Here is a 9,024-nt window from a genome sequence, read left to right as displayed (position 1 = left end):
TAAAACCAGGTAACAATAATGCTTAACATGATATGATACAGTTCTCCTTTGTACAACTGCAAATCCATAAGTATAGCTGAATAACATCATCATTCCTTTAAAACCATTTAATATTCTTCATCACAGGATTTAGCTTCATTCTTCTTCCTTGTGAGTCTTTTTCTGTTTGAACCTTACATTTCATATTTTCCTTTGTACGTTTATTATGCTTGATCAAAACAATCATCATGAGAGTAAACCCAGGCCAAAGGCTATGCTGACTTTTCTGAGTACTCTTTTGTCAGTGCAATTAATACAAACTTTTTAACCTTAGCCTGAAGGACACCATTCAGACAATGGCAAAAGGCAGCAACATTCTTCAGCAAAACATCATAAAATCTATATACAAATTTCAAATCACCCTCAGTATATATGTGTTCCATATTCCTACTAGGATGGCCCCTTAAGTTCCTCTTAACACATGTATAAATCCAAAGTCTAAAAATCCACATTGCTCCAAACAAAAGCATGGTCAGACCTATCAGAGCAATACTTATGTCCAGGGTTCCAACTTCTATTGTAGAATTTCCATTGCTAAGAAGAGACACTGTGACCAAGGCAACTCCCATAATGGCAAATGTTTAATTTGGGCCTGGCTTGTACTTTCAAATGTTTAGTCCATTACCATCATAAAAGGAAGCATGTCAGCATGTACGCAGGCATAATGCTGGAAAAGGAGTGAGAGTTGGGCATCTTCATGAGAAGACAGAGGAAGAGACTGTCTTCCAGCAGAATAGTAGGAGGGGCTGTTTTTTACTGGCTGGAGATCAAAAGACCACCATGATAGTAATTCATTTCCTTCGAAGAGGTATGATCTAATTGCCACTTCTTAGGTCAAACATATTCAAATCACTGGTTTATGTCTAAGAGGAATTTTTTTTTCTCTTAAAAAATTTACTTAATTCCTAGAATTTTTTTTTTTGTAGCATTGGAGCTTAAATATAGGGCATGCTAGACATGCCCTTCACCACGAGCTGCATACATTCCTAAACTTTTGATTGGAAGGATATTCAGATAGAAACATCTAGTATATTGCTGTCTGCTTCCAGAAGTTATTTGCTAGCTGTATGTATTTGTTATGTAGTTACAGGGGACAACTATGCAGTAGAATCAGGTAACAGTTTTAATATCTAACAAGGCTTCAGATTTGAATCAAAATGTTTTAGGTAGACCTATTTTTTTTAATTTTTTATTAGATATGTTTCTTTACTTACATTGCAAATGTTATTCCACTTTCCGGTTTCCTGTCCATAAGCCCCCATCCCCTCCCCTACCCCTCCAACATATGGGTATTCCCCCCTCATACATCCCCCTTACTGCCCCCCCATATTCTCCTGCACCGGGGATCCAACCTTGGCAGGACCAAGGGCTTCCCCTTCCACTGCTGCCCCAACAACGCTATTCTCTGCTACATAAGCAGTTGGAGCCCTGGGTCAGTCCATGTATAGTCTTTCGATAGTGATTTAGTCCCTGGAGGCTCAGGTTGGTTGTTTTTATGGGGTTGCAAGCTCCTTCAACTCTTTCAATCCTTCCTCTAATTCCTCCCAAGGGGGTCCTGTTCTCAGTTCAGTGGTTTGCTGCTAGCATTGACCTCTGTATTGGACATGCTCTGGATGTGTCTCTCAGGAGAGATCTATATCCAGTTCCTTTCAGCATGCACTTCTTAGTTTCATCAATCTTATCTAGTTTTGGTGTCTGTATATATGGTCCACATGTAGGGCAGGCTGTGAATGGCCATTCCTTCAGCCTCTGGCCCAAACTTTGCTTCCATATCCCCTCCTACGAATATTTTTGTTCCACCTTTTAAGAAGGAGTGAAGCATCTGTACTTTGGTCATCCTTCTTCTTGAGCTTCCTGTCGTCTGTGAATTGTGTCTTGGGTAATTCGAGGTTTTGGGCTAATCAGTGAGTGCATACCATGTGTGTTTTCTGTAATTGAGTTACCTCACTCAGATATTTTCTAGTTCAATCCATTTGCCTATGAATTTCATGAAGTAACTGTTTTTGATAGCTGAGTAGTACTCCATTGTGTAAACGTACCATTCCCCTGATGAAGGGTATCTGGGTTCTTTCCAGGTTCTGGCTATTATAAATAAGGCTGCTATGAACAAAGTGGAGCACGTGTCTTTGTTGTATGTTGGAGCATCTTTTGGGTATATGCCCAGGAGAGGTATAGCTGGGTCCTCAGTATCTGAGGAACCTCCAGACTGATTTCCAGAATGGTTGTACCAGTCTGCAATCCCACCAACAATGGAGGAGTGTTCCTCTTTCTCCACATCCTGGACAGCATCTGTTGTCACCTGAGTTTTTAATCTTAGGCATTCTGACTGGTGTGAGGTGGAATCTCAGGACTGTTTTGATTTGCATTTTCCTGATGATTAAGGATGTTGAACATTTCTTTAGGTACTTCTCAGCCCTTTGATATTCCTCAGCTGAGAATTCTTCGTTTAGCTCTGAACCCCATTTTAATAGGATTATTTAATAGGGTTTAATAGGGTTGTTATTATTATTACTTTGGGTCTCTGGAATCTAACTTCTTGAGTTCTTTGTATATTTTAGATATTAGCCCTCAGATGTAGGATTGGTAAAGATCTTTTCCCAATCTGTTGGTTGCCATTTTGTCCTAATGACAGTGTCCTTTGCCTTGCAGTTTTATGAGATCCCATTTGTCGATTCTTGATCTTAGAGCATAATCCATTGGTGTTTTCTTCAGGAAATTTTCCCCAGTGCCCATGTGATCAAGACTCTTCCCCACTTTTTCTTCTATTAGTTTGAGTGTATCTTGATCCACTTGGACTTAAGCTTTGTACAAGGCGATAAGAATGGATCGATTTGCATTCTTCTACATGCTGACCTCCAGTTGAACCATTTGTTGAAAATGCTATCAAGTGACCATAGGTGTGTGGGTTCATTTCTGGGTCTTCAATTCTATTCCACTGATCTACCTGCCTGTCTCTTTACCAATACCATACAGTTTTCATCACTATTGCTCTGTAATACTGCTTGAGATCAAGGTTGGTGATTCTCCCAGTTCTGTTGTTGAGTATAGTTTTCACTATCCTGGTTTGTTGTTGTTGCTGTTGTTGTTGTTGTTGTTGTTGTTGTTGTTGTTGTTGTTGTTCCAAATGAATTTAAAAGTTGCTCTTTCTGGGGTTGGGGATTTAGCTCAGTGGTAGAGCGCTTGCCTAGGAAGCGCAAGGCCCTGGGTTCGGTCCCCAGCTCCGGGAAAAAAAAAAAAGTTGCTCTTTCTAACTCTGTGAGGAATTGAGTTGGAATTGTGATAGGAATTGCTTTGAATCTGTAGATTGCTTTTGGCAAAATGGCCATCTTTACTATATTAATCCTGCCCATCCATGAGTCTGGGAGATCTTTCCATCTTCTGAGGTCTTCTTCAATTTCTTTCTTTAGAGACTTGAAGTTCTTATCATACAGATCTTTAACTTGATTGGAAAGAGTCTCAATGAGGTATTTCATAGTATTTGGGACTATTGTGAAGGGTGTCATTTCCCTAATTTAGTTTGATGTTAGCTAGTGGTTTGCTGTATATTGCTTTTACTATGTTCAGGTATGGGCCTTGAATTCCTGATCTTTCCAGGACTTTTATCATGAAGGGGTGTTGAATTTTGTCAAATGCTTTCTCAGCATCTAATGAAATGATCATGTATTTTTTTTTCCTTTGAGATTGTTTATATACTGGATTACATTGATGGATTTTCATATATTGAATCATCCCTGCATCCCTAGGATGATCATGATGGATGATGGTTTTGATGTGTTCTTGGATTCAGTTTGCGAGAATTTTATTGAGTATTTTTTGCATCGATATTTATAAGGAAAATTGCTCTGAAGTTCTCTTTCTTTATTGGGTCTTTGTGTGGTTTCAGTATAAGTGTAATTGTGGCTTCATAGAAGGAATTCTGTAGTGCTCCGTTTTCTATTTTGAGGAATAGTTTGGACACTATTGATATGAGGTCTTCTATGAAGGTCTGATTGAATTCTGCACTAAACCCATCTGGTCCTGGGCTCTTTTTGGTTGGGAGAATTTTAATAACTGCTTCTATTTCTTTAGGACATATGGGGTTGTTTAGATGGTTTACCTGATTGTATTGCCCAGTCTTCTTGGAAACATTGTCCTTTTTGTATGTTAAAGACAGAGTCTCACAGAGTTACCAAGCTGGACTTGAATTTAGTTTATAACATACATGCCTTGAATTTGAGTTCCTTCTTCTTGAGTAATTGGGATAGCAGACCTGTGTAACAATGTTTTGTTTTTTTGTTTTTGACAAGGGGCAGTTTGGTTGACTTGGGATTTCATCAAACCCACCTGACTCCAAATTTATTATTTCTTTGTTATGAAGCTATATAAATCCACTCTAATAGCCAAACTTTTGAGTTACTCTCAATGTCCTTTATTACAGAACTACAACAAAGAACCCAGATCAGCAGAAGGAAGAGTTTTCCAACTGACCATGGAGGAATATCTTATACCAATCTTCCTAGATTCCTTTGAGTTGAAGGTCAGCTTTGTCTGCATGGTATATAACAGTTTAGGCAGGATTGCATAATTTGACCCTGCTTCAGTTTTTTCCTCTCTCTCTCTCTTTTCTCTCCTCTATATAAAATTCACACTTCTCTTTGAACTGTTTTCAAGCCCTTTGGGGATACAGTGTAACACAGGGTGCAATTCTGGGTCATATGATAATTCTATATTTATCTTTTGACAAAATGTTCAGCTATTTTTACAGTGGCTGTACTATTTTATGTTCTCACAAGAAATGTGCTGCATCCTTGCCAACCTCTCCCCATCCCCACCCCCAACCCCACACGAACCACAATTTTTTGAAAAGTTTTATTTATTGGCTTATTTATTTCTTTGGGTGTGTTTGCATGTGTGCTTGCAAGGGCACAAGTGAGTGAAAATCAGAGGTCAGCATTGAGTAACTCTTCTGCAGTTTTTTGTTAGATCTCTGTGTAGCCCTGGCTGGACTGAAACTGGCTCTCTAGATCAAGTTGAACTCAAAGATCCACCTGGCTCTGCCTCCTGAGTGCTGGGATTAAAAGCATGTGCCACCATCGCCACCATCACCACCCTGAGCAACTTTCTTTTTAAAAAGTGTCTAGAAGTTTTTATTGCATTTATGTCTGTACCTCATGTGTGCCTGGTGGCTATAGGGACAGACCAGAAGAGTGTGTCAGTGTATTGATAGACAATGTAAGCTGCCACATTGCTGCTTGTAATGAAATCCAGATCCTCTGGAAGAGTAGAGTTTTAATCTCTGAGCCATTTTTCTAGCCTCTACTTATTTATCTTTCTCATATCTATCTATATTTATGCCTAGGTCATATGTCTGTATAAGTGTAAGCCATGAGTGTAGGATTTCGTTGGTGTCTAGGAGAGACTGCCGGATGTCCTGGAGCTGGAGTTGCAGCCACCACTATGTAGGTGCTGGGAAATGAACTCAAGATTCTTTGAAAGAACAGCACGGTCTGCTAAGCACAGAGCCATTCTCCATGTGATTCCATCTGATTCCATGATACACAGTCTCTCACTAAAGCTAGAGCTTGCAGTGTGAGTGACTGCACTAGTCAGAACACCCTATGAGCCCCAGTGCTCTGGCTAAACCCACATCCCCAGTGCTAGTGTTAGGGACACCCAGGTTTGCAGCACTGGGGATGTTCTCATGGAACCTGAACGTGGGTCCTCATGCTTAACTCACTGAGCCATAGCCTCCGTCTTCTCTTGGCTTGCTTGCTTGCTTTATTTATTTATTTATTTATTTATTTATTTATTTATTATTTTTATTTTCCTTTTCTTTTTCTTGAAACCCTCTCTCTGAGTCCTGGCTCACTTGGAAATCACTGTGCAGAGCAAATTGCTTTTGTTTCCTGGGCCTCTGCCTGAGAGGCTACATTATAGGCATGTGTTATTCCTGGGTTTGCTTGCCCCTCTCTGTCTCTCTGTCTTTGTCTCTGTCTCTGTCTAATGGGTATAAAGCAAAAATTATGATGGTTTTGACTTTCATTTCTTTAATGTAATGACTGAAGAGGCTAAGGAAAAAAATAGGTTTCTTGGCAATTGTTTCCTTGGAGAAATAGTTTCACGTCTCCACATCCAACATTTTGGCAATATTTTATTTTAATAAAAATATAAGGGGTTGGGGATTTAGCTCAGTGGTAGAGTGCTTGCCTAGCAAGTGAAAGGCCCTGGGTTCGGTCCCCAGCTCCATATATCCATATATATATATTCCACTAACATACATAGATAGATAGATAGATAGATAGATAGATAGATAGATAGATAGATAGATAGATATGGCATTTTATTTCATTTATTTTGCATATGGTGTATTGAGCCAGGGACTCAAATATGCTAAGCTAGGACTCTGACACCAAGCTAAAACCACAGCATGAATTTTCTATTTTAGCTCATTGTAGAGCACAATTCAGGACCATTGAGAAATTTGATACACTCTTTTATCTTCCTCAAGTTTAAAACTAGATGTTTCTTCTTCTCCTTAGCATACTGAATACTCTACACCATGACCCCCAGAAACTTTCTTGTTACTGATGTTTCCTGCCGTTTTTGTTTGTAAGACAAAGTCTTGGCAGGCTTGGGACTTACCATACAGACCAGTCTGGCTTTGAACTCCTAGACATCTGCTTGTCTGCCCCCAGAGTGCTGGAATTAAAGCAAGAACCACCATGTTCCTTCTTTCTTGGTGTTTCTTTTTTCTTTTTTAAAAATTATTTATCTTTATTTTTTTGAAGATTTATGTATTCATTATATATATAAGTACACTGTAGCTGTCTTCAGACACACTAGAAGAGGGTATCAGATCTCATTACAGATGGCTGTGAGCCACCATGTGGTTGCTGGGATTTGAACTTGGGACCTCTGGAAGAGCAGTCAATGCTCTTAACCGTTGAGCCATCTCACTAGCCCTTTATCTTTATTTTATGTGCATTGGTGTTTGCCTGCAGGTATGTCAATGTGAAGTATGTCTGTGTGAGGGGGTCAGATTCTTTTGAACTGGAGTTACAGTTATGAGCTGTCAAGTGGATATTGGGAATTGAACCCTGATCCTCTGGAAGAGCAGCCAGTGCTGCTAGTGCTCTTAACCATTGAACCATCCATATCTCCAGGTTTTTTCCTGTACTCTGTGTGTGTGTGTGTGTGTGTGTGTGTGTGTGTGTGTGTGTGTGTGTGTGTGTGTTTGTGTGTGTGTGTGTGTTTGTGTGTGTGTGTGTTTAGAAACAGCTTTCTAAATAGCTCTAGCTGTTTTTGGAATGTGTTGTTGCCTTAAACAGCCTCCAAGTGATTGGTGCTGTTTCTCAAGTTCTTGGAGGTTGAAAGCCTGAGATCAGGACTAAAGAGTTGACTAAGTTTGTAAGAGCCCTTGTAGCTCTTATGGAGGGCTTGGGTTCAAGTCCCAGTACCCATGTGCTGCCTGGCAACTGTTTGTAATCTCCAGTTCCAGGGAATCTGACACCAGCTTCTGACTTCCTGCAAGCACCAGGTACAAATGTTGTACATACACATATGAAGGCAAAATACTTTAAAAATCATCAAATGTAAGAATGCCCTGCTACATGTATATCTAAATGCCCTGCTACATCTATATCTGCAGGCCAGAAGAAGGCATCAGATCCCATTACAGATGGTTGTGAGCCACCATGTGGTTGTTGGGAACTGAACTCAGGACCTCTGGAAGAGCAGTCAGTGCTCTTAACCCCTGAGCCATCTCACCAGATTGGATGAGGTAAAGCCTCTGAAACAGATACAGATTGCCTGGTTCTCATCCTACTCTCATGTGACACAAAGATTGTAGATCAATCATTCTCAACCTGTGGAATGAATGACCTTTCACAGGAGTCACCTAAGACAATTGGACAACACAGATATTTACATTACAATTTAAACCATTAGTAAAAATACAATTATGGTTGGGGGTAACCACAATATGGGGAACTGTTAAAGAGTAACAGCATTAGGAAGGTTGAGGACCACTGTTGTAGACAGAACTCTTTGGAACCTAGTTTATGTGGTGTTGGACAAAAGTTTCCATGCTTGTTAAAAAAGCACTCCGACTGAGTAATCTGAGCTTCTGTTACAAGGTCAATGATTTTAGTTTTTGAATTCTATTCCTTAGAAGGTTCAACCTTTAAAGATAATTAATTTAATGCTTAGGATGTCAATATATGAATTTTGTGTCCAGAAGGCATTCAATCAATACTACTTAGCTCAAGAATCCTGGATGTTTGATGTGGACACAGAATGGTGTTTATGTTTATAAAGGAGTCCATGTACAAAATAGCTGATGCAGGGAGCTGGTGGTGCACACCTTTAATCCTAGCACTCTGCAGGCAGAGACAGGCAGATAAATCTTTGTGGGTTCATGGCCAGCTTGTTCTACACATGGAGTTCCAGGACTGCCAGGGCTACACAGAGAAACCCCTCTCAAAAAACCAAAATGGAAAATAACTGTGACTAGAAGAGGCTCTGTGCTAGACTAGGGTACAGGGTTTAAAGGCAGACTTTGCTTGCTTTATGTCAAAGACTATTGTATTTTAAGACTGATATTGGGGAAGAGACTGACTTTCATCACAGGGAGAAAAGGCCTTAGTCCTGCAGGAGGTCACATGGCACATAAGCGACTGTGCACATGGAAGAATTAAACCTTTGGTAGAAAAGACATTTTCTTCACTGTAATAGAAAGCAAGAAAAGATGGGTGCATGTGGAGGTAGATCTACAAACTATGAAGGCAAAAGGCTTTCCATTCTGGTCAACAAAGGGCATTGGAAAGAAGATGTCTGCAAGAATCAGAGAATGTTGGAAGCCAAACTGAAAAGGTAGTTGCAGCTCTAGGTTCACCTTTGGGACTCTGGTAGCATACCACTAGATCTTTGGACAATCCAGGACCAGTAAGAAAAAAGGCATTCTGGTCCTTTGCCAAGTAATTTTGCTTTGACATCTAATAATACACA

The 9,024-nt window shown here is 39.9% G+C and overlaps 1 long non-coding RNA gene across 1 annotated transcript; it reads left to right on the top strand.

Moving 5' to 3' along the window:
* The first annotated feature begins 583 nt into the window (after positions 1-583).
* Positions 584-6,746, top strand: LOC120098821 (uncharacterized). The gene is made up of 3 exons (XR_015645803.1): positions 584-847; positions 4,457-4,555; positions 6,558-6,746. It is a non-coding gene; the product is annotated as an uncharacterized LOC120098821 (long non-coding RNA).
* Positions 6,747-9,024: the final 2,278 nt, after the last annotated feature.

The sequence above is a fragment of the Rattus norvegicus genome, chromosome 20 (assembly GCF_021556685.1).
Source record: "Rattus norvegicus strain SHRSP/BbbUtx chromosome 20, alternate assembly SHRSP_T2T, whole genome shotgun sequence".
In the NCBI taxonomy this organism is placed as follows: Eukaryota; Metazoa; Chordata; class Mammalia; order Rodentia; family Muridae; genus Rattus; species Rattus norvegicus.
This window is presented reverse-complemented; position numbering and strand designations above follow the sequence as displayed.